This window comes from Ambystoma mexicanum, chromosome 9, assembly GCF_040938575.1.
Source record: "Ambystoma mexicanum isolate Mex_15411 chromosome 9, UKY_AmexF1_1, whole genome shotgun sequence".
NCBI lineage: Eukaryota > Metazoa > Chordata > Amphibia > Caudata > Ambystomatidae > Ambystoma > Ambystoma mexicanum.
The window spans coordinates 920970953-920994912 of record NC_090931.1 but is presented as its reverse complement, the minus strand read 5'-3'; the positions used below and the strand labels follow the sequence as shown (position 1 = coordinate 920994912).

The following is a 23960-nucleotide window of genomic DNA, read 5'->3' as shown; positions in this document are numbered from 1 at the left end:
TGGAGTGAAGAACCTGTAACACTGGTGGTGATTAAAACTAATTCCTCAATGTTTGATGCACTGGCAGCATTATGTCGGGAGATGGCTGGACCACGATATGCCAGCACGTTGTCCATGCACCCCATGTATCAACAGGCATACTTGCAGAGAGCGATTCGGTCCACAGATGTATGTGATGGACCCATTGAAGATGCTCGCACCACCCAGTTCTGGCCGATCACAATCCCGGCACATGCCACAGTGATGGTTCCTGGCAGAGTGCGTTTCAGCGGGGAACAATGACCAGGACGTCTGGTGATGGAAGTACCAGAACGTGGAGAACTCCCAGCGAGTTTACAGGTATAGCAGACCCTGGTGACAATGGATGGAACGTACCTGAAGTCCATCAAGGTACCAGTCATTAATGGTACAAATAGGACCATCTGCGTACCAGGATGCACCATCATTGCACAGTTCCACCTGACCACATCTGTAGCCCCAGCGAGTGTTGCCACCGGTCCATCTGAGGTGGCGTTGGATGCGAAGACCTTGGACTTTGGAGACTCCCCAATCTCAGAGAAGGACATGGACCACTTAAGGGAGCAGCTTGCCCTGCGTGCCGAGGCATTATCCACAAGCCCCTGGGACATCAGCAAGGCCCGCAGAGTTGAACACTGGATCTAAGTGTCTGATGACACTCCCTTCAGGGAGCGGTCGCAACGCCTGGCCCCAGAAGACTTGGAGGATGTATGCCACCATCTGGATGGTCTTCTGCAGGTAGGGATTATACAGGAGTCCAGAAGTCGTGGACCCTATCTTCCAGTGGAGTAACGGATAAGTGTTCCTCCGTCCCGTCCTCTATAGCAGGGGCGAATAGAGGAGGATCGGGAACAACCTCTGAAGGAACACGCTCAGGATGGGGTTCAGGTTCACTAGGAGTGGGATCTGGCTCTGTGAGCGTAAGGACCCAAACATGTGTTGGATATAACCCTTGGTTTGAGTAGGAGCCAAACTGATTGCCCTCGGTGTGGGCATCTCCACTGGCTTCCGCCTGGCCTTCTGATGATCTCACGGCCTCTGTAGATGGAGAAGCTTCCAGTTGTTGAGCCTTCGAAGGAGCTTATCTAGGCCATTCAGCTCAGCGTCACTGCTATCTTGTTTCCAGTCCAACTATGAGCAGGTGGTACTGATGCAAGAGTCGGTAGACTTAGAGCTCTCCTAGCTGGTGCTCTATGATGAATGGCCAAGACTTCCACTTGTTGCCTAGCTTGTTGCATTCTTACTTTTCCAAGCTGCGGATCAGCACATGATCGCCAGGTTTAAGTGCATGAAACTGGACCTTGGCGTCGTAGCAGCATTGGTGTCCTTCTGCTGTCTTCTCCTTGGCGTCGTAGCAGCATACGCTTCTCACATCGTCATTGTCCGGATAGAAAAACTGGGATGTCCAAATGTGCACCGACTACCGTCAACTTAACATCCACACTATTCCGGACCAGTACACCATGCCCCGGGTGGATGAGGCATGGGACTTCCTGACTGGTAGTAAGTGGTGTTCGGTCCTGGACTTGCAGAGTGGCTACTATCAGATCCTGATGCAGCTGGCGGATCATGAGAAGGTGGCTTTCATGTCTCCGTCGCGATTTTACGAGTTTGTCAGGATGCTGTAGTTGGTACTGCATGCAGAGGTAATCCTGGAACTTCTCTGTAACAGCCCACTTCAATGCCAAAAACTACAACTTCTGGACTGGATAGTTCTTCTCCGCCACATGCAGGCCTTGGCTGGTGAAACTGACCAGTTTCATCTCACCATTGGCCTCCTGGTAGAGAACATCTCCCAATCACTCCATACTCATGTCCACATGCAAGGCAACTACAGACCCGCATAGGCCAGTACTGGTGCTGTGGGAAGGGTCTGCTTGAGCTCCTCGTAGGCCTGCTGGCATCGTTCAGTTCACTGATCACCAAAGGGCTCCCATGGATGATATAGATGATCCGCAGAGTTGGCGGTATTCTACTGGCTCCTCTGGGTTGGGATTTTATGAGTTTGTCAGGATGCCTCAGGGGATCTCCGGTGTGCCAGTGACTTTCCAGTGCCTCATGGAGAAGACCGTGGGTGACATGAACCTCCTGGAGGTACTAGTGTTCCTGGATGACATCATTGTGTTCACAAGAACATAACAGGAGGCTCCTGAAGTTGCTGGATCACCTCCTGGAGCAAGGGCTAAAGGTCAGTGTGGACAAGTGCTAGTTTTGCCGGACAAGTATCAAGTACATTGGACACATCGTCTCCATGGACAGCATCGCTGTGGATCCAGCAATGCCCTCCTCTCATTGCCAAGACCTCAGACCCTCAAGGAGTTACAGAGTATCCTGGGATTCTGTAACTACTATAGGAGGTTCATCACAGGATAAGCCAACTTGTGGACCTCATGAAAGGATATCCTCCTACCCAGAGATGTCAGTCCTCTTCTTCATGGTGAGGATGGACAACAACCTCCTTATATATGTGTTAAAGTCAGCGAAGCTGGATGCCTCCAGACACTGATGGCTCACTGCACTGTCCACATACAATTTCAGTACACAATATAGACCTGGGTGCACTAACATCAGTGCTGATGCCCTCTCTCAGAGGGCTCATGCACAGCTGGATGATACAGCTGGATCCACCTCGTGGAAGGAGTCGTCTTTAGTAGACGTCATTGCTATCTGCCAGGCTGCAAGTCAGCAGGAGCCAGACAGAGCCAGGAGCATGGCTTGCTTGGGATTCTCAGCTGACGCGGTACCCGCTGTACATTGCAACATCAGCAGTCTGGAGGTATATGAGCTACCACGTCTGACCCGAGGTGAGATCTGTATGTCACAGCTAGAAGATCCTGGCATTGCTCCATTCCTGGAAGCCAAGAACACGGGGGCAAATGTGTCCAGAGACGTTCCTCAAGACCCCAACCAAGCTGTGATGCTGAAGGAGTGGAAGATACACGTGCAGAAGTGTGGAATTATGTACAAGGAAAGCAAGGTTTGAGATTGGCAACTACATCACCTGGTTTTGCAACAGAGATTCTGCCAAGCTATACTGTATACACTCCACAACTAGCACAGACCTCTTGGCAGCAACAGAACCTGCAAGTTGATCCGCTCAAGGTTTCCTGACTCAGACTAGTGGCAAATGTTGAGTATTATTGCAAGAACTGCACCAGGTGTGTCACCAGGAAGATAGCAGCTCGTCCGGCAACCTATCTTCATCATTTACAGAGTTCTGGGCCCATGGACCTGGTCTGCATTGACTTCCTCAAGCTGTAGGTGGACAGGCGAGGAGTACAGAATATCCTGATGGTGACCGACCACTTCACTCTGTACGCACAGGCATTTCCCACTAAGGATCATCATGCCACCATTGTTGCATGTGTGTTGTCCGAAAAATACGTTGTGCACTACGGTTGGCTGGTCAGGATTCATTCCAACATTCCGACCAGGGACCAGATTTTGAATCGATGCTCACCAAGCAGACACTGGAGCTGGTTGGCATCAAGAAGACCCCATGCTTAAAACTGTATGAAGAATGATGACACAAGATTCACACTGTATTTCTTGATGTTTGTAAGGGATCCCGGGCTCCCTTCAGACCTGTGTTTTGGAGTGTCTGCAGATTGAACAGGCAATGAGAACTACGCCAGTTATGTAAAACAGCTCAAGCGACAACTAGAGCAATCATACCAGCTCTCACAGGCTGCGACGGAGAAGACAGCAGAAGGACACCAATGCTGCTATGACGCCAAGGTCCAGTTTCATGCACTTAAACCTGGCGATCGTGTGCTGATCCACAGCTTGGAAAAGTAAGAATGCAACAAGCTAGGCAACAAGTGGAAGTCTCGGCCATTCATCATAGAGCACAAGCTAGGAGAGCTCTAAGTCTACCGACTCTTGCATCGGTACCACCTGCTCATAGTTGGACTGGAAACAAGATAGCAGTGACTCTGAGCTGAATGGCCTAAATAAGCTCCTTCAAAGGCTCAATCCCTGGAAGCTTCTCCATCTACAGAGGCCGTGAGATCATCAGAAGGCCAGGCGGAAGCCAGTGAAGATGCCCACACCGAGGGCAATCAGTTTGGCTCCTACTCAAACCAAGGGTTATATCCAACACATGTTTGGGTCCTTACACTCACAGAGCCAGATCCTACTCCTAGTGAACCTGAACCCCATCCTGAGCGTGTTCCTTCAGAGGTTTTTCCTGATCCTCCTCTATTCGCCCCTGCTATAGCGGACGGGACGGAGGAACACTTATCCGTTACTCCACTGGAAGATAGGGTCCACGACTTGGTGCAGAGTACTCAGCCGAGTCTGGGGGAACACCTATATGAGGCTGCGGCTGCTGTCTGTCATACCACTAGGGAGAGCAGATATGTTATGAAGTTAACGTATGATTCACCAGTTGTCGAGTGTGAGGTTCCCATTGCCCGCTCATCTCAGTCTTCCATTCCTGCCTCTTTAGAGGAGGTTGCTGGGAGTTCAGGGGTTCTGTGGGAAGTGCCTGAGATTCACGGTACTAGGTGGCCACCGGTGGCTTGCCAATCAAAATGATGGATGGATAAGTTCATAGAACGGGCCAAGGCTATCCTCAGGGCTGAGCATGGTTCAAAGGGGGGGAGATGTAACCCCCCGGAGATACAAAACAAAAGGATCCCTAGCGGATGAAGCTTTTAAGGAAGCAAGTGCAATGTACAAACCGCGTAAAGAGATTTAGGCTGCACAAATTGTACTTGCAAGAAGAGCTGGTCATTTAGTGACAGTATTTTGCCATTTGGTTTGGCAGTTCTGCACCCGTGTTATTTGTAGTTAGTTTTGACACAATTTAGAGAGCATCACAGAGCCTTACAAGATGAAAGAAGGAGCAACCATGTAATAATATTGCTTATTATATTAAGAAGTTAGAGCCAGGGCGTAGTTTAATACATTTTGTAGCTAGTGGTAATGATTGATGTTGAGCTTTGGTTGTATTAAGGAGATCTTACAATATGCTGTTGTGTTTTATATCCACAAACGTTTTTGGTAGCTGGTAAAAAGGTAGCCGAGGCGTTCAGCAGTGGGATAGGTTAAGTGTTGTGCTTTAGTAACATCACAGCTGTGTGCCGTGGTAGCAAGAGTTCTGCCATTTCGGATTAGGCCCTGTTAGAAGTTACAGCTTCTGGTAGTTAGAGAATTAGGCAGTTTGTTGGATATTTTGCTCTGTTCATTTAATTAGAGTGTATGCATCCTTCCCCCCAGCGAATGATCAGACAGCCAAGCTGAGGGAAGAAGGGAGACACGCAGTGCAGATAGCAGTTAATTGTGCCAGTCTGAGCAGCTCACAGGAATGTTGGTTTCTGACAGTTAGATTAGTGCTGCAGCTATGAAGGACACATTTTATGAGTACAGGGTCTAGTGTCTGGCATTGCTAAGGTGTAGAGCTAAGGGTTGAGTAATACTACCCCCATTGAGAAGTGGCCAGTTCATTTGAACTACAGGTGTCTGAGCAAATAAATGTGGGAAATTCATCCCCATGGGCGGTGCCTCCACTGTGTTTTTGTTTAAAGCACCTGGTTCCGAAGAGAGATAGGCTAGGAGGCATGCTGGTGATCCAACATGTTCTGGGATGGGAGTCGCAAGAGATGATGCCAAAAGAGTACAACAGCAAGGTCGAAGAAGCTATTCAGGAGTGCCAAATTGTCTGGTCTCATGAGGAAGCCATTGTATTACCAGGCAAGGTTGACCTCATCGTTCATATTTGCTCCCTGATAGGGTCCTCTCGGGTGTATGCATCTCACAAGTTGGCCAAAATAGTCTTGACCAATAAGGAGAGTCAATTATCGCAACCATTTACCTGAATATAGTGGACCAATCACATCACAGTGTTTTCTGCGGATTGCACTATTAGGTCATCTTGCAAGGGGTTGTATTTAGATATGCACGGCCAATGGGGTAATGAACTATAGGGCATGTTTAGATTTCTGTATAGGTGTAAACCAATGAGGAATGTGGTATTATGTTGTATCTGATATGATTTGCTTGTGTTAATTTGCAGTTTTCCTCTATAAAAAATGTATCTTGAAATGGGCGCGTCAAGCTTGATTTCAGTTAACAGTTCTACTGGACTGACTCTCCCGGCCGTATTTGCATGTAATAAAACATTGTTTTTCTTGCAAACCTTGCACCTATCATTGACCCCCTTCAGAGTGATTTTTATCGATCGTTTTTTGGGCTTACCTTACAAGAGGTGCTGGGGATGCCAACAAAAAAATAATAATAGTTAGTGTAAAGGACCCTCACACGTGGTCACACAAGGGTTCCTTTACTCTGGAAAAAACACTAAAGGCGTGAGCGGAGCACCGTGGGGATAACAGAAAAAACCCAGGTGGCATCCTGTCATCGCTAGGTCTTGGGCACAGCTAATTACTATAGCAGGGGAGCATCCAATGTATTCATCCTTCCTAGGCTGCCATTAGTAAAGGGTGCCTCCCCTGGCAGGTTGTCCAACAGGACTCCCTGAGCTACATCCTGCAGACATGGCCCAGGTGGAGTAATGTTGTGGGGCCCCCTCACGCTGCATTTAATTGCTGTGCTGCACCTTACACATGCAGCCCAGCCGAAAGAATGGCTTTGGAGCCCCACATACTGTTGCTGCTGCTGCTACCTGCTGCCTACTGCTGGACATCCAAAGCCATCAAGAGAATGGGGGTCATTCTGAGTTGGGCGGTAAGGGATACCGGGCACCATTAAGGAGACTGGTCCCGGTAATCCCTTACCGCCCAATTCCGAGGTCCCTTAGCAGAAACCGTAAAGGACGTGTGGTCTAATCGCGGGCCCGTTATTAGCGCCTTCCCCATTGCCATTGAGCCCTATGGGGGCTCAAATGGGAATGGGGAATGGTTGGTTGAATGGGGATTTACCGGGTCCTCCAGGGTCGGAATGACCCGGTAAGTCCCCATTGAACCCAGACCTGGTTTGGGAGGCAGCCATGGTGCCAATAGCGCCATGGCTACCACCCAACTCGGAATGACCCCAATGTGTCAAGACCCAGAAAAAATCAGGAAAGAGCAGCAGCAGAGCCCTTGAGACAGCCCCGGCCAGGTTGTCTCTGAAGCAAGGTTGTTTTATATATGGTTTCTGTACAGTGCACTGCATGGACTCTGTATATATTTTTTAAAGACTCATCTTTTTTAATATTTGAAAGGTCTTTTTTTATATTTTTCCTTCAGATACGCAGCTGTTTAGGATTAGTGTAATTTCTATTTAATGCCTTGTGGTTTGCCCTTTTTGTTAAAACACTCTCAAAATCTTGCTGGTGTACCGGAAGTGAAAGTGAGCATATAATAACTAAAAAGAACCGTACACCAGCATTCCTTTGTACGACTTTCCTTTTGTGTGCTAGTTACTTTAAGCTTGTGTCTTCTTCCTTCAGCGTATTAGAGATCCTGCCCTATCCTTATAACATTTCCTACCTTCACCACATTTCCAGCGGGGTTCCCGGGGTGATCTCGAACCCAGGGAAGCAGGTAAGAGGAGGGTCAGGTTATACGTTAAGGCATAAGATGTATATTGTGTGCCTGCCTACATCTGTCTACCAATAGGGTGCAGAATACAATCTTCCGATAAACCCATGCCAAAGTGTCCACTGGTTATGGCCAGATGCCATGCCCAGAGGCCAAAATGGGTGTCTTGGAGTTGTCCGGGATATGGCTAGAGGTCATGTCCTGGGCAAAGCACCCATAGGCAGGGCTGCAGGCCATGTCCAGTGGGCACAATGGGCATCATTGCGACATTCAGTGCATGGCCAAAGGCTGTGCACTGGGACAAAGTGGCTGCTGGGTGTTATCACTGGTCATGTCCTGTGGGTGCATTGCAGCTTTTGGAAGAGCCTGTCGCATAACTGAGGGTTATATCCTGTGCAAATGGGACAGAGGGCATGGCCAAAGTCCATTGGATAGACATATAAAAATAAGCCCCTTTTCTGTCTCCGTTGCTGCACACACCTATCACAGCGTTTTTTAATGGAATTGTACAGTAAATATAGCATTCTCCTACATCACTCTTTTGGCTCCAGCCACCCATCAACTAAGCTACACAACTATGCATAAGGCCCAATATCAGGTTTCTCATGTTTACCATGTGATTTTGTACACCTACATAAAGCTCTATCATTTTAATTGTCCCCCTTTTTCATAGATCACTACACATATATAAACTACTCTCAGAAGAAGGGAAACATTAAGCATGAAACACATGTCTGCTTATATCTTACTACTTATCAACTAACCACGTCATGAGGTATTGTTGCTACTCAACATAAATAAACCACTATTTTATTACCATGGAACATAATTGACTGTTATTGCTAATGTAACTACACTTAATGCCAAGGAGAGAGCATGGGAACTCTATGCACTCCATTTTCCCAAAGGTGCAGCTCCCCTGGTGACAGAGCCTTAGCAACAGAAGAACCTTTGTGGTGGGCACTCACCAATCTGCGGCACAGAAATAGAAGAGCCACTAGTTTGCTCATTTTCACGAATCTCTGCCTTAGAAACAGAAACAGTATTAGTATGCCAATGGGTATGAGCCTGAGCACAGAAAATAGAAACATAGAGACACAATAGCACTGAATTACTTACAATCTGAATGATATAAATGAGAGAATTTGATGTGCCTGACTCCACATTTAAGCATAGTATAATTAAGCTTCAATGGGTCATTATTGAGGATGAACACCCGCCCCTGTGTTATTGCATGACGTGATGCTGAGGGCTATAAGTTGGGAAAGAATAATTGTCCCAAGGAATAAATACCCCTTCTGAGGTCTATAAGGATATTAGCACATGACAATGAACAACTGAAAAACAAATTATTGCGGGTGGAAAGAATGAGCACACAGAAGTAAGTTGAACTGTTAAAATAATGTATTTATTTTTGCATTTCTTTCAGCGCACCAAATCCTTAGGCATCAGGGCGCTAGTTACAGAAAGTGCTTTGTAAATAGTGAACTTCAAGAGCATACACAGTGGTTTACAGGCGAATTGGTGTGTGTATACAGACTGGCAACGCCTCTCCTCATGGTACGGGGCTAGCAGCAGAAGTGCATACATGCATATCGGACATAGTAGGTGTGAGAGTATACAGACTGGCAACGCTCATGGTACAGGGGGCTAGCATCAGAGGTACATACATACATATAATACATAGTAAGTGTGATAGTAAACAGACTGGCAACGCCTCTCCTCATGGTACAGGGCTAGCAGCAGAAGTGCATACATGCATATCGGACATAGTAGGTGTGAGAGTATACAGACTGGCAACGCTCATGGTACAGGGGGCTAGCATCAGAGGTACATACATACATATAATACATAGTAGGTGTGAGAGTATACAGACTGGCAATGCCTCTCCTCATGGTACGGGGCTAGCATCAGAGGTGCATACATGCATATCAGACATAGTAGGTGTGAGAGTTTACAGACTGGCAACGCCTCTCCTCATGGTACGGGGCTAGCAGCAGAAGTGCATACATGCATATCGGACATAGTAGGTGTGAGAGTATACAGACTGGCAACGCTCATGGTACAGGGGGCTAGCATCAGAGATTCATACATACATATAATACATAGAAGGTGTGAGAGTAAACAGACTGGCAACGCCTCTCCTCATGGTACGGGGCTAGCATCAGAAGTGCATACATGCATATCATACATAGTAGGTGTGAGAGTATACAGACTGGCAACGCTCATGGTACAGGGGGCTAGCATCAGAGGTACATACATACATATAATACATAGTAGGTGTGAGAGTATACAGACTGGCAACGCCTCTCCTCATGGTACAGGGCTAGCATCAGAGGTGCATACATGCATATCAGACATAGTAGGTGTGAGGGTATACAGACTGGCAACGCCTCTCCTCATGGTACGGGGCTAGCAGCAGAAGTGCATACATGCATATCGGACATAGTAGGTGTGAGAGTATACAGACTGGCAACGCTCATGGTACAGGGGGCTAGCATCAGAGGTACATACATACATATAATACATAGTAGGTGTGAGAGTATACAGACTGGCAATGCCTCTCCTCATGGTACGGGGGGCTAGCATCAGAAGTGCATACATGCATATCAGCCATAGTAGGTGTGAGAGTTTACAGACTGGCAACGCCTCTCCTCATGGTACGGGGCTAGCAGCAGAAGTGCATACATGCATATCGGACATAGTAGGTGTGAGAGTATACAGACTGGCAACGCTCATGGTACAGGGGGCTAGCATCAGAGGTACATACATACATATAATACATAGTAGGTGTGAGAGTATACAGACTGGCAACGCCTCTCCTCATGGTATGGGGGCTAGCATCAGAAGTGCATACAGGCATATCAGACATAGTAGGTGTGAGAGTTTACAGACTGGCAACGCCTCTCCTCATGGTACGGGGGCTAGCATCAGAAGTGCATACATGCATATCAGACATAGTAGGTGTGAGAGTATACAGACTGGCAACGCCTCTCATGGTACGGGGGCTAGCATCAGAGGTGCATACATGCATATCAGACATAGTAGGTGTGAGAGTATACAGACTGGCAACGCCTCTCATGGTACGGGGGCTAGCATCAGAGGTGCATACATGCATATCAGACATAGTAGGTCTGAAAGTTTACAGACTGGCAACGCCTCTCCTCATGGTACGGGGGGCTAGCATCAGAGGTGCATACATGTAAATCAGACATAGTAGGTGTCAGGGTATACAGACTGGCAACGCCTCACCTCATGGTACGGCGGGCTAGCATCAGTGGTGCATACATGCATATCATACATAGTAGGTGTGAGGGTATACAGACTGGCAACGCCTCTCCTCATGGTACGGGGGGCTAGCATCAGTGGTGCATACATGCATATCATACATAGTAGGTGTGAGGGTATACAGACTGGCAACGCCTCTCCTCATGGTACGGGGGGCTAGCATCAGTGGTGCATACATGCATATCATACATAGTAGGTGTGAAAGTTTACAGACTGGCAACGCCTCTCCTCATGGAACGGGGGGGGCTAGCATCAGAGGTGTATACATGCATATCATACATAGTAGGTGTGAAAGTATACAGAGTGGCAACGCCTCTCCTCATGGTAAGGGGGCTAGCATCAGAGGTGTACACATGCATTTAAGACATAGTAGGTGTGAAAGTTTACAGACTGGCAACGCCTCTCCTCATGGTACGGGGGCTAGCATCAGAGGTGCATACATGCATATCAGACATAGTAGGTGTCAGGGTATGCAGACTGGCAACGCCTCTCCTCATGGTACGGGGGGCTAGCATCAGTGGTGCATACATGCATATCATACATAGTAGGTGTGAGGGTATACAGACTGGCAACGCCTCTCCTCATGGTACGGGGGGCTAGCATCAGAGGTGCATACATGCATATCAGACATAGTAGGTGTCAGGGTATACAGACTGGCAACGCCTCTCCTCATGGTACGGGGGCTAGCATCAGTGGTGCATACATGCATATCATACATAGTAGGTGTGAGGGTATACAGACTGGCAACGCCTCTCCTCATGGTACGGGGGGCTAGCATCAGTGGTGCATACATGCATATCATACATAGTAGGTGTGAAAGTTTACAGACTGGCAACGCCTCTCCTCATGGAACGGGGGGGCTAACATCAGAGGTGTATACATGTATATCATACATAGTAGGTGTGAAAGTATACAGAGTGGCAACGCCTCTCCTCATGGTAAGGGGGCTAGCTTCAGAGGTGTACACATGCATTTAAGACATAGTAGGTGTGAAAGTTTACAGACTGGCAACGTCTCCCCTCATGGTACGGGGGCTAGCGTCAGAGGTGCATATATGCAGAGTGGCAACGCCTCTCATAGTACGGGGGGCTAGCATCAGAGATGCATACATGCATATCAGACATAGTAGGTGTGAGAGTATACATACTGGCAAAGCCTCTCCTTCAGTACAGGGGGGCTACATCAGCCATGTGGACAAGTAGTTAAACAAGAGGCAGATAGGATGAATGAATAAGAATGTAGTAATACCGCGAGCTAGTGGAACGTGAGAAGTGCAGTTACCTTACAAATGCAGAACGGGGCTGTAAAGTGCACAGAACCATCAGACCTGAGAGCGCTGCTGCATACAAGCTACTCGCAATGCTTAAAGATAGGTAGGAGCCGTGTACAGCAAGGCTAAAAAAGAGGGATCAAGGAGAAACACATACGAATGGAACCCAGCCAGAGGCTGAAAAGGGTCAAATCAGTGAGTAATGGGTACATATCAAACAGAATATGTACACGCGAATCAGGTAGGTAATGCTATGCAAGTCAGAAGGGGGTAACATCAGTATTATTTCATTCAAATTAGGTAATTTACGGGCAGACTACAAGTACATCAAACGTTAATGAAGTTGAGATAGCTCGATTACTGTTAAAGTCTGTGTACAGCAGAGATGCTGCATGGAGCCTAATAGGTGAGGCAGGGGAACGTTAGAAGATTATGGGTAAGAGTCAAGGTTTTCCAACCACGCACATCTCAGTTAGGGGTGCTGGTCGTCTGGATGGTCTTCCATGGCCTGACAGGGAACAACGACCCAGGTCTTGATCGTGGGACTTTGTAGGGGGCCACCATCGCCTGCGGACACCCAGGTGCCCTGGTGTTTTCAGGAGTATGCATCCAATCACGATCGGTCAAGGGCGGGATATCAGTAATGGGTGAAGCCTGTGAGGAAGGGTTTGGGTGCAGGCCGGCCATTTTTAAAAGGCTTTTGGTCAAATAAGAGTGCTGACGGAAGCAGTTGGCTAGCTGCCCACTGAGGCATAGCTTAGCCAAATTGTGCATTTGCGGCATCAGATCCGGTCGTCGTGGAGATGTGGTTCGCATTTACCCTGGATGGGCATTTCTGGTCTCTGATGTCGTGTCCATCACAGCTTCCCTCTAGTAAGGATGGTGGCATGCAGGATAGGGTGCAACGTGCAGAGGGGGCGAGTGGGTGCTCCAGAGCCCCGTTTCACCCACACAAATACCTACAGTTAATTTAGGATGATTTCTCTTATCCCTCTGTTCAGGCTATGAAAGATGTACTAATCATAGGCAAACGGTCCGTGCACTCTTTCCATGGCTCGCGCAGTGGTAGCTGTGGTTGAGCAATAAAGGTTGACTCTTAGGAGGGAAGCGGGGCTAATATGACTACAGTATAACACAATATCAAACTGAATGATGTACCCACACAAAGCTATTATATAAGTATATTCTTTATCTCCAGTTACAGGAAAATGACAACGTTGCTACAGATACAGTACAATTGTGAGATGTTCAGAAAGTCTTTATGAGCTTCTCAGGCACCCCAGTCACAAGTTGTTGTCCACAGAGCCAGGGGGGTTGGTTTGCTGATGACCCCACAATGTGCTTGCAAGAAATGCATGTTAGGTAAGACCCAGTTCAAGTGTCCTCCCAGGCACAACACCGGCTGTTCGTCAGAGCTGCCATCTACACACTCAGACAGCTTCTGGTTGACTCTGTTCACCTGTTATCACCTCTCTATTGTCAGTGCCAGTGCAGAGGCCAAAGAAAGTACACCACCAGCAGGCACAAGCTTTGAGATATCTCAGTTCATTGCAATCAGTTCTTTGTAACCACAAGCAATAGGCTCAGATGTTTATTGGTGCTCTCGGTGACCTTTGCTTCTGCTTCTTTGTGACAAGTCAGTACAGTGATGGGCAATAAACATCCAGGGAACCAAGATTCATTGAGCTGTCAAGTCAGCTGTTTACAAAGGGTCTAGGGTAGAGAGCATCATACCTTGGACTCTCTGGTCACTAAAGAAGTCCAGCATCTGCAGACATTGAGAGAGCTTCACCACCAGAATGGTCTTTGAAGGTTGTAGGTCTAGCAGAGTTTCCCTTCAATTCGTCTTTAGGTGATGTTCTTCTTTCTGTACGAGTGTAGACCAATAGGTATCCTGAAGATTGAGTGCAGGCTCAGCTCCCAATCACAGAGCTTCATCAGTTCAAAGTTTTGGTATCCACCCAAACACTGAAGGGCGCTACATTCAAACTTCCCCAGGCATCTTCCCGGACTTTGAATTCAGGGGAGGATTTATGTTGAAGCAGACACCATCCAACCATCTGGCTCTGCCAGCTGCAACCGTCGCTGTCCAAGGATAGCAAACACCATGACATACATGGCAACATATGTATCCCACTCAGTATTGCAGAACACCATGCGTGCTGGTTATACTCTGTACTGGATTGCCGTAGGGACACCGGAGTGATACAGCAGGCGCTACCTCTATATCATTCAAAAGATTGCCAACAACCAGAGGAACCCATACAGCCATATGTGTGAGGAGACTTCCACAGGGTGGAATAACTTGCAGGGGCACATTTGAGATTTGCAACCCAAATGAGGCCAGTCATGAGGACTCAGTTGGAAAAAGTCAGTAAACCAGCCAGGAAAAAAGTGAAAAACACTGGGGTCTGCATTAGAGATGCAGTTTTGGATGTTCGGCCCCACATGTAGAAATTCACAGGAGGGTTTCGCCATGCTGAGGAAATCATTTCCAGGCAACCTCCTGCACACATATCTGACTGGAATAAACATTTGTCAAAGTTTATCAAGCCTAAAGTTTTGCTATGAAATTAGAAATTAAAACACAGTAAACTAAATGTAAATTGCCATCACATTTTATACATCTGCTTTAATGTATATACAGCCATCAGTTTACACCAAAAGTCAAATTAAATTGAGAAAGACAGTGGCCCTCATTCCGAGGTTGCTGGTACCGGTGGGCTACCGGCAACCTCGGCTTACCGCTTCCGCCGCCCAATATCCCAGTAATACCGGGATATTACGGGCAGCGGCAGAACGATAAGTTTCCATTCCCATGAGTCCAATAGGACTCCATGGGAATGGGAACACTGAAGCACCAGCACTGTTGTTAGCGGTGCCTGTGCTTCAGTGATTTATCTGTCGATAGTTCACTGCCCCTACTGGTAGACTCAGAGTATGCCCGTCCACAAAAGGTGCCGGTAGCTGTTGTTACAGCACTTTTTTCCAGACTGGTATGCTCGTAATGAGGCTCAATGTAAGGCTGCAATGAAGGCACACCAGTTTGTTACATGAGTTTTACATGTTGGTATGTGAAGTGGTACCTTTCCTCCAGGAGTTAAAATAACAAAAAATGAAAATGTGCACCGTCACAAAGCTGAGTGGAATCAATAAAAGACGGACACAGAAGTGTAGTCAAATTAACAAAAACACATTTATTGTGGATTTGTACTAATCTTGGACCTACTAAGGAAATGTGTAACATAAAAACAAGGTGGCTGCTCTGTATGTTTCAAACAGGTAAAAGTCTCTGGGTCCAAGTAAAGGTTTCCTTATGCCACACAAAGGGCCTCATTATGAGGTTGGCGATGTGGGAAAAAAGTGGTGGTCATTACGTTATCGCCACTTTTCCTGCACTGCCGAATTGGAGAAAAAGTGGAGGATTTACCTCGATCTTGATGCTGCAGGTAAGTACTCCACTTTTTCTCCAAACATCAGTGGAATTACCACTCCGTAATTCCCCCCAAAATCCCCAATGGAGCATTATGGACTCCTTAAAAAGGGGATTTACACCACCTACCACCACTTGTAATCCTGTGGTAAACCCAAAGGACCAGGTGGCAGTAACAGTAATTCCATTTGGCGGTATTTCAGCAGATCTACTGTCAAACTCGAAACAAGGACCAAAGTCGCCCGAACCCAGTGTTACTTCTTGAGAGATTACCTCTGTGAGACACAGTTTGCGGGTTTGAGTGACTTGCACTTCTCTCTTGGCCTGCTTCTTCGCTCCCTGGTTCCTTCTTCTCAGGAGACCCATTCCTCTGGGTCTCAGAGAACTGGGTGCACCTGCATGTTAGGCCTTGGCTGCTGCAAGAGCGAGGCAGGAGTGATGGCAGGCCAAATCCAAAAGGCTCCAGCCACTAAGTCGGATTTGCAAGCTCAGCTCATGGCCTCACATCTCCTTGTCTAGGGTACCTGTCTCTATTCCACAGCACCCTACCTACCTCTGCCTCCTTGAAGGACAGAGATGATCTTGTTAAGGCGCTTATATTGCCTCTTCTCTGTACTTTCTCCTCACCCTTCCCGCCTCCCTTCATTCAGGTTGCTATTTTAGCAGCCTTTCCTCTTTCTTTATTCTAGCCCTTCATAGGCACTGTGGAATTTCTCTCCACTGCTTCAATGTCTTTACACCTTCTTCCCCGCTGTTGGTTGTTCTCCAAATCCTGATAATTCTACTCCTTCTGCTTAGTCTCTTCCTTCAAATAGATTGTATCCTCCCATGTATTCCTCATATTTTGATAATTCCATTCCAGCTCCAGCTGCTTCGGAAAAAAGAATTCTTGACAGAGGGCGCTGTGCACTGGTTACATCGACTCGATATTGCTTGAGGGCCTCCGTTCAACAGTCAACGTGATCAACAGACAACGTGATCACCAGTATATGTAGCACGCGCAGTGCCCGTTGGCTTCAGTTCGGTTTTTCCGACTCAGCTTTCACTTCGAAGAATTACGCGCTTCGGTTCTTCATCGAAACTTCGATTCAACCTGATTGAATTCAAAATGTCTTCATCTTCGGCTCCATTGACACCTAAGACAGGTTTAAAAAAAATCATCAGGGCTGTGGGGCTAAAATGTCGATCACTGATCCCCACCGCCTATATCTGTGGTGTCTCAGCACAGAACATCCGATGTCAAAGTGCAATTCCTCACAAGATGGAATATGTGTGTATCAAATTCACGAATTGTAACAAATTCTATTAATCACAAAACATCATATTTCATAAAACTTGTCATAAAAATGATCATAGTACATAAAACAAATACAAAAATTTAAAACAACACAAGTGAACCCAACTAAGTGGGTCCTAATAATGTAAATCTATGAGGATCAGTGAGTGTAGCTCATTCACACTTTGATTCCTAAACCACAATAATTTTGGCTATTATATGTTCTTATTGGTACATTAACAGATCTGTAAATGTACCAATAAGAACATATAATAGCCAAAATGTGTTACATTTTGTGAATTTGATACACACATATTCCATCTTTTGTTGGAATGGGTTGATGAGATACCTTTCTAGACACATTTGTTGATAATTGAACTTCTTTTTGTATATGACAAATACACTCCCACAGAGTAAGAAGTTTGTTTAATCCCTACCTGTGGCTCAAGTCGTGTTGAGAACAAAGTGTAATTCCTGTCAGGCGATGACCGAAAACGCTCTAGTAAAGTAAATTGGCAATGGGTAGGACCCCCTCAAAATCCCCTTTGAATATTTCAAAGAAAAGAAAGTCTGACTAGTTGAGAGAATCTCCTCGACAGAATAGATTCAAAAAAAGATCTTGATCGAGGAGTTGATCACCTCACTCTTCGTCTTCATCTAAGAAGGCAAAGAAAAGACGTCACGGATCTCCTTCGACCTCAAGCGATTCCTCCCATTAGAGAATCGTATGCCCAACCAAATTTGACACCCTGGCTAAATGGGATGCTTTTCGTAGAGAAATTATGAACATTTTCGAGAAGGGGGCCCGACCCCCTCGAAAGAGAAGGAGCTAGACCATGCCCCTGTCGCTCTGCATAAAGACGACAAAGGGAAGTCAAAGCTAAATCCTGTGAACCTTTGATTCCGGTACGTAAGTCTAATTCTCATCGAGATCAATCAAGGCCTCAATCTCACGTGAAATCGTTGAGTGCTTCGACAAGCCGAAAATCCAGTCTTTTGAGGAACTCTTCAAAGAAAAAGTCGACAACTTCGATGAAAACTGGGTCTATTCCTTCAACGCAATCAACGTCGGATGCCTTTGAGAACGAAAGCAACAACATTGTTAACTTCAAAGTCATTTTCAACGAGTTTGTCGAAGCTGTCGAAGCCTCCACCGATACAGAAAAATACTTTTAAAAATGTGCCTTTTTTTAAGTCCTTAACATCAATATAGGAAGACCATTAGCCCTCTGATGACAATGCTCCACGCTTGGAATTTGGCACTCCAAATGTACCAGATGCATTAATTTCAGAGTAGTCTAGAATAAAAGATTTGTATGAGAATCTACAGACGGCCAGTGGTGTGGATACATCACCAGAGTTAGAATTTGGGAAGCCAGACCCCTCTGACCATGCTGATGCCTCATATAGGCAACTGATGAGCAAAGTAGTGGAATTTTTAGGATGGAGTAGACTTGCTCCACCATTTGAGCAGGATGATTTAACTGATATACTGGACCAGGTTCCTCAGAGAGATCCAATTTTACCTTTTCATGTTGCTCACTAAAGAAGAGTCGCAACAAATTGGGAATCTCCAGAAACTGCGCCAACAGTTAACAAACATTTGCTCGACAAAGTATAGGCCATGCAGCAGTGACCCTGAATATTTAACTAAACATACAATATCAGAAAGTTTTGTGGTCCAGGCGGCAATGTCCACCAAACAATCTACATACCCTACTATTCCTCTAGACAGGGATTACAAATGGGTGCATGCTTGGGCACATAAGATCTTTACTGGTGGAAATATGGCTTTGAAATCAGCAAATGCTACCTGTGCCTTGTGAAAGTTTACGTTCACCCTGTGGGATTGCGTAGCAATGGCGGCTGACCACATTCCCGAAGGGAAAGAAAGAGACCACTTCTTGGCTATTATCAAGGATGGTAAAAAGGCAATGTATGAGTGCCTTCAGTCAGGTCTGGATACTGCAGATAGCCTTAGCAGATGCATGGTGGCTAGTACCGCACTATGCAGGTTTGCGTGGTTGAGAAAGTCTGGATTTGCACTAGATGTGCAATCTAGGCTTCTCAATATACCTTTTGGCTCAAGGCTGTTTGGCAACAAGGGCGACGAAAGTCTTGGAAAGATGCAGACCTCCAAAGTAGCAGCAAAAACTCTCAGCGCTGCAATCAGAGAGCTTCAACATTCTTGTCCCAGTATATCATCTTGGAGGGGCAAGTCCTTTTGTTTCTACTCCTCATTTAGAAGAGCGAGAGGACAGGCTAGTCATAGAGGCCAGAAAAGATTCCCTGATGGTGGACGAGGGAGAGGTACTGAGTCCGCCCAAGCAACGGCTACTTTGCCCTCAGTGGTTGCTTCAGCCACCTCAAAACCTCTCTGAGGCTTTAACCCAGAAGACCCTGATGGGAGGCACTCTCACAGCATCTGCAAGAATGGCAGGGCATTACTTCAGATTCTTGGGCACTGGAAACGGTAGCCCATGGTTACTGCCTTCCTTTTAAAAAAAAAACCTCAGGATCATCCACCGGGGGAACTGTTCTTTTAAAATTCCAGATTCGCTCCTTGTGCAGGAAATTCTGACCCTGCTAAAGAAAGGTGCTATAGGACCTCTTCCTGTAGCAGAAAGGCACAAGGGTTGATACTCCCTGTACTTTCTAATCCCCAAAAAGGACGGAGGATTGAAACCCATCTTAGACTTAAGAAACTTGAACAAATTCCTCAGGAAGGACAAGTTCAAGCTGGTTACACTTTCTCAGATCCTTCAGGCACTGCAACACCAAGACTCTGGGTCAGTGGACTTTCAGGATGCTTACTTTCATGTGCCTATGTATCACAAGCACAGAAGGTACCGGAGGTTTGTAGTTGTTTGTTCAAATTATCAATTTCGAGTTCTGCCATTCGGGCTGACCTCCGCCCCAAGGGTTTTCACCAAGTTAATTATGGTTTTGGCAGCGAGTTTCAGGCAAGGGGGGATTCACGTCTACCCCTACCTGGGCGATTGGCTGATCAGGGCACCTTCTCCCAAACAATCCCTGGAACATATCAGCATCACCTGCCACTCTATCTGCAGACTGGGCTTCTCCCTCAATTTCATTAGTCTCACATTATACCATCACAAAGACTCCAGTTTATCAGAGCAGTCCTGGATGAAACCTCGGAAAGCCTCACCACCCGAGATGAGGGCCCATCACATTCTGCAGATGGTCACCAAATTCCAGAATGCCCAATGTCTCCTGGCCTTCGATTTTATAGGTTGTTCGGCCTCATGGCATACTGCATTTTCCTGGTGCCAGAACCTCGCCTGAGAATGAGATCCCTTCAATGGGCTCTCAGTGCACAGTAGTCACAATTCTCAGGCAGGATGTCGGACCTTCTTCAGGTTCCAAGCAGAGTTGCACAGGATCTCCTGTGGTGGGCCTACGAGGACAATATTCCAGAGCTAACCATAGTCACGGACACCACACTCAGAGGGTGGGGAGCCCACGTCAACGATCTGACAATCAACAGTCGCTGGTCTTCATCAGAGTCCAAACTACACATCAACCTATTGGAGCTGAGGGCAAACAGACTAGCGCTGAAAGCTTTTCTGCCCTCTGTATGGGGAAAAAATGCCCTGATGATGATGGACAACATGGTGGCCATGTACTAGCTCAACAAGAGAGGATGAGTAAGGTCACTGCTAGTGTGCAGAGAGGCAATGCTGCTTGGGTTTTGAGCAATTCAAGAAGGAGTCTCTCTATCAGCATTTCACCTAACCAGAGAAGAGAACGCGGCGGCGGACGCTCTGAGCAGGCAGAGCACAGTCTCCCACAAGTGGCAGCTAGCTCAAGAAGTCCTTCACAATATCTTCACCCTTTGGGGAACCCCTCAAGTGGATCTGGTCATGACCAGTGTCAACCAGAAATGTGGACTGTTCTGCCCCAGGGAATTTCCCCCAAGAGGAGCTCTAGGGGATGCGTTCGTAGTGTACTGGGAGTTTCCACTCCTATACGTATTTCCTCCAGTCCCTGTCATTCCTCACATGATCAGGAGGTTGAGAAAGTTCAGGAAATCCATTATCCCAATTGTTCCAGATTGGGCCAGGAGGACGTGGTACCCAGACCTTCTGGACATGTCCATCTGCCCTACAATGCATCTTCCACAAAGAGGAGGGTTGGGTTCTCCATCCAGAGGTCAAGACACTCAACCTTCACACATGGTTTCTGAGAGGTTGAGATATAAGGATTGGGACCTCCCGGGTGACGTAATGGAAATCTTGCTTTCAGCCAGAAGATCAGCAACAAAATCTTTGTACCACTGACGTTGGAACAAATTTAGCATCTGGTGCAGGGATAAGAATGTGGATCCTTTTCTATGCAAGACACCTGTGGTGTTATCTTTTGTGCTACATTTAGCTTGAGATTGGAACAATAAAGGGTTATCTGGCAGCGCTTTCAATTTTCAAACGATCTTCGAAAGAAACCTCATACTTCAAAATTCCTTTAATTATTCAATTATTCAATTTCTAAAAGGTCTCACTAATGTGTTTCCACCTATTCCTTTTCAAGTGCCTGTATGGGATTTAAATCTTGTGCTAAAGTTTCTAACATGCATTACTTTTCAACCAATGCATTAATGTCGATTAAGACTATTAACTTTAAAGACCATTTTGCTGGTAACAATAATGCCAGCCCCACAGGGTGAGCGAGTTACAAGCACTTTCCTGTAAACCTCCATACACTATTTTATTTAAGGACAAAGTTGTTCTTAAGGTGAAACCTTTTCTACCAAAAATAGCTTATATAATTTAACTAACTTTTTACCCACCTCCTCATCTTGGGAAGGAAGAGGAGAGGTTACAAAGACTGGACCCAAGAAGGGCTCTCAGTTTCTACATCTCAAGACTGTCAAAGATTTGTCAGGATGACAGTTATTCATTAGCTATACTGATCACAAATTAGGTTTGGCAGTAACAAAATAGACCCTATCCAGATGGATTATTCTGCCTATTGGGGAATGTTACAGATTAGTTGGTAAAATTCCTCTGGAAGGCCTGAGGGGCCAACTCCACAAGGGGCATGACAACATCTTCTGCTCTGCTGGGAGGGATACCAATTAAAGACATCTGATCAGCAGCCACTTGGTCTACTATTCACACTTTTGTGAAACATTATTGTCTGGACTCAACTTCCACCCAGGAAGGAGGATTTGGGAGGGCTGTCCTTCATTCTGTCCATGATCATTCTTAAGGACAAGTTTAAATTCCTACTCCCACCGCCAAAAGTAGTACTGCTTTGGGATTCTTATCAAAATGATGAGGAATACGTGAGATGATACAGTCCATTCAAAGAACAAGTTATTTACCCGTGGTAATGTTCTTTCGATTGGATGTTCCTCCCACGTATTCCTCATCATCCCTCCCATCCTTCCCCACCATCAAATTTACATGTTTCTGCACTCTATGCTCTTTTAGAGTCTACTACATTCTTTCCTGTAGCTAGTAATTCCTCTAAGGTGAAGGGAAAAACAGAACTGAAGACAACCGGCGCTGCACGCGCTACATATACTGGTGAAAATTTTGAACGGAGGCCCTCGAGGGACATTGGGTCTCATTACGAGTATGGCGGTAAGGCAACCACAGCGCCAATATCGCTACCGGCACCGTTGATACCGTACCACCATACTAGGAGTTCTGCTCGCAGGTGAGGTTTTACCTGGTGGCCGTACCGGCACCCGCGAGCAGAACTTGATGGTAGCAACAGTACCATTAATAACGGTACCGTTGCTACCACCCTCCCAATTCCCATTGAGCCTTATGGGGCTCAAATGGGAATGGGGAATCATTTTTACTGGCGCCCAGAAAGGGGCAATTACCGGGCCCGGCAAAGCGGTGATGATCTGGTAATTGCCCTTTTCTGGGTGCTGGAAAAAAATCAATACCAGTGGCAGCCGTGTCTGTACTACAGGCATGGCTACAGCCAGCCTCGTAATGAGGCCCATTCAGTCAACATAACCAGTGCACAGCGCCCTCTGTCAAGTATTTTTGTTTCCGAAGCAGCTGAAGCTGGATTGGAAGTATCAAAAGATGAGGAATACGTGGGAGGAACATCCAATCGAAAGAATGTTCTTCTACTTACTGACTCTTAACCTCTTACCACCTTCACATTTTCTGTCACCACTTGTTTGATCTTTTCTTCTTTTTCTCCCCAGCCTTGTTCTCCTCTCTCTAGCTGCACCACCTCACCTCTGTTCTCCTTTCTCCAGCATCCTTTTATTCTCCCCAGCTTGAACTTCTCATCACTATCCTCCTCTCTCTGACCTCCTGTAACATACATCCCCTGCCTCCAACTGCCAACATCCCTCTGACAATACATGGATCTTGTACCATGCTTCTGTCTCAGATTTATATCACTCCATTCTCCTTTCCACATCTCAGCAATGCATTTCAGCTACAGACTGTGGATTATTTTGCCACTTGCAAGTGCAACTCTCATGCCCCTTCACACCAATCTGCCCCTTGATTTTCCCAGACCGCCTTCTTTGCTTCTATCTACACAAGGGTGTATTGGGAAATGTGAGTAAGTAGGCCAACTGAACAAGCCGTTATATTGGCTTTCTATCATCTTGGATTCTGAGTTCAAACCTGCACAGGAAGGAGGGGGCACAGTGAAGCTAAGCACTACAAGGTTTTGGCTCGCCTCACCCAATTGCAAACAGATTCTGGTAAACAGAAAGACTCCTGAGTGTGGTAGCCCATGCACCCATCTTTAACTTTGTTCTCACTGTGGCTGTGCTCTTCTGATCCATGTGCTCACTTCCAATTTATTTTCACCTGTGATCCTCACTATAATTCTGCCATGATCTTGTAAGAGAATGATCACCTTGGGACATGGCATACCTTGGAGTTCGGCATACCCCGGGAGGGCTGTAATGTTCACACGGACTGCCACATTTTGAGGTTCCCCTAAAGGGTGAGGACTCTGAGTTAGGATGAGGTGACAAGCCCCTGCTACACAAGTGGGATGTAGTGGGAAGAGCATGGGCATCCTGTCCATACTGCCATTGCTCACAATATAAATTATTTCTGGGGGTAAAGCCATGGCTACCTCTATAATCAAATGCCCCATTGATTGATGAAACAAAATCTAGATGACTCAAATCCAAATTTATGAGGATTCAAGGCTGTTAACAGGATCACAATTGACACA

The 23960-nt window shown here is 46.5% G+C and overlaps 1 protein-coding gene across 1 annotated transcript in view; it reads right to left on the bottom strand.

The window, feature by feature from the left end:
- The window catches only part of CCDC141 (coiled-coil domain containing 141), a 676030-nt gene that overhangs the window by 199663 nt on the left and 452407 nt on the right, over positions 1-23960 (bottom strand). The window lies entirely within an intron of this gene.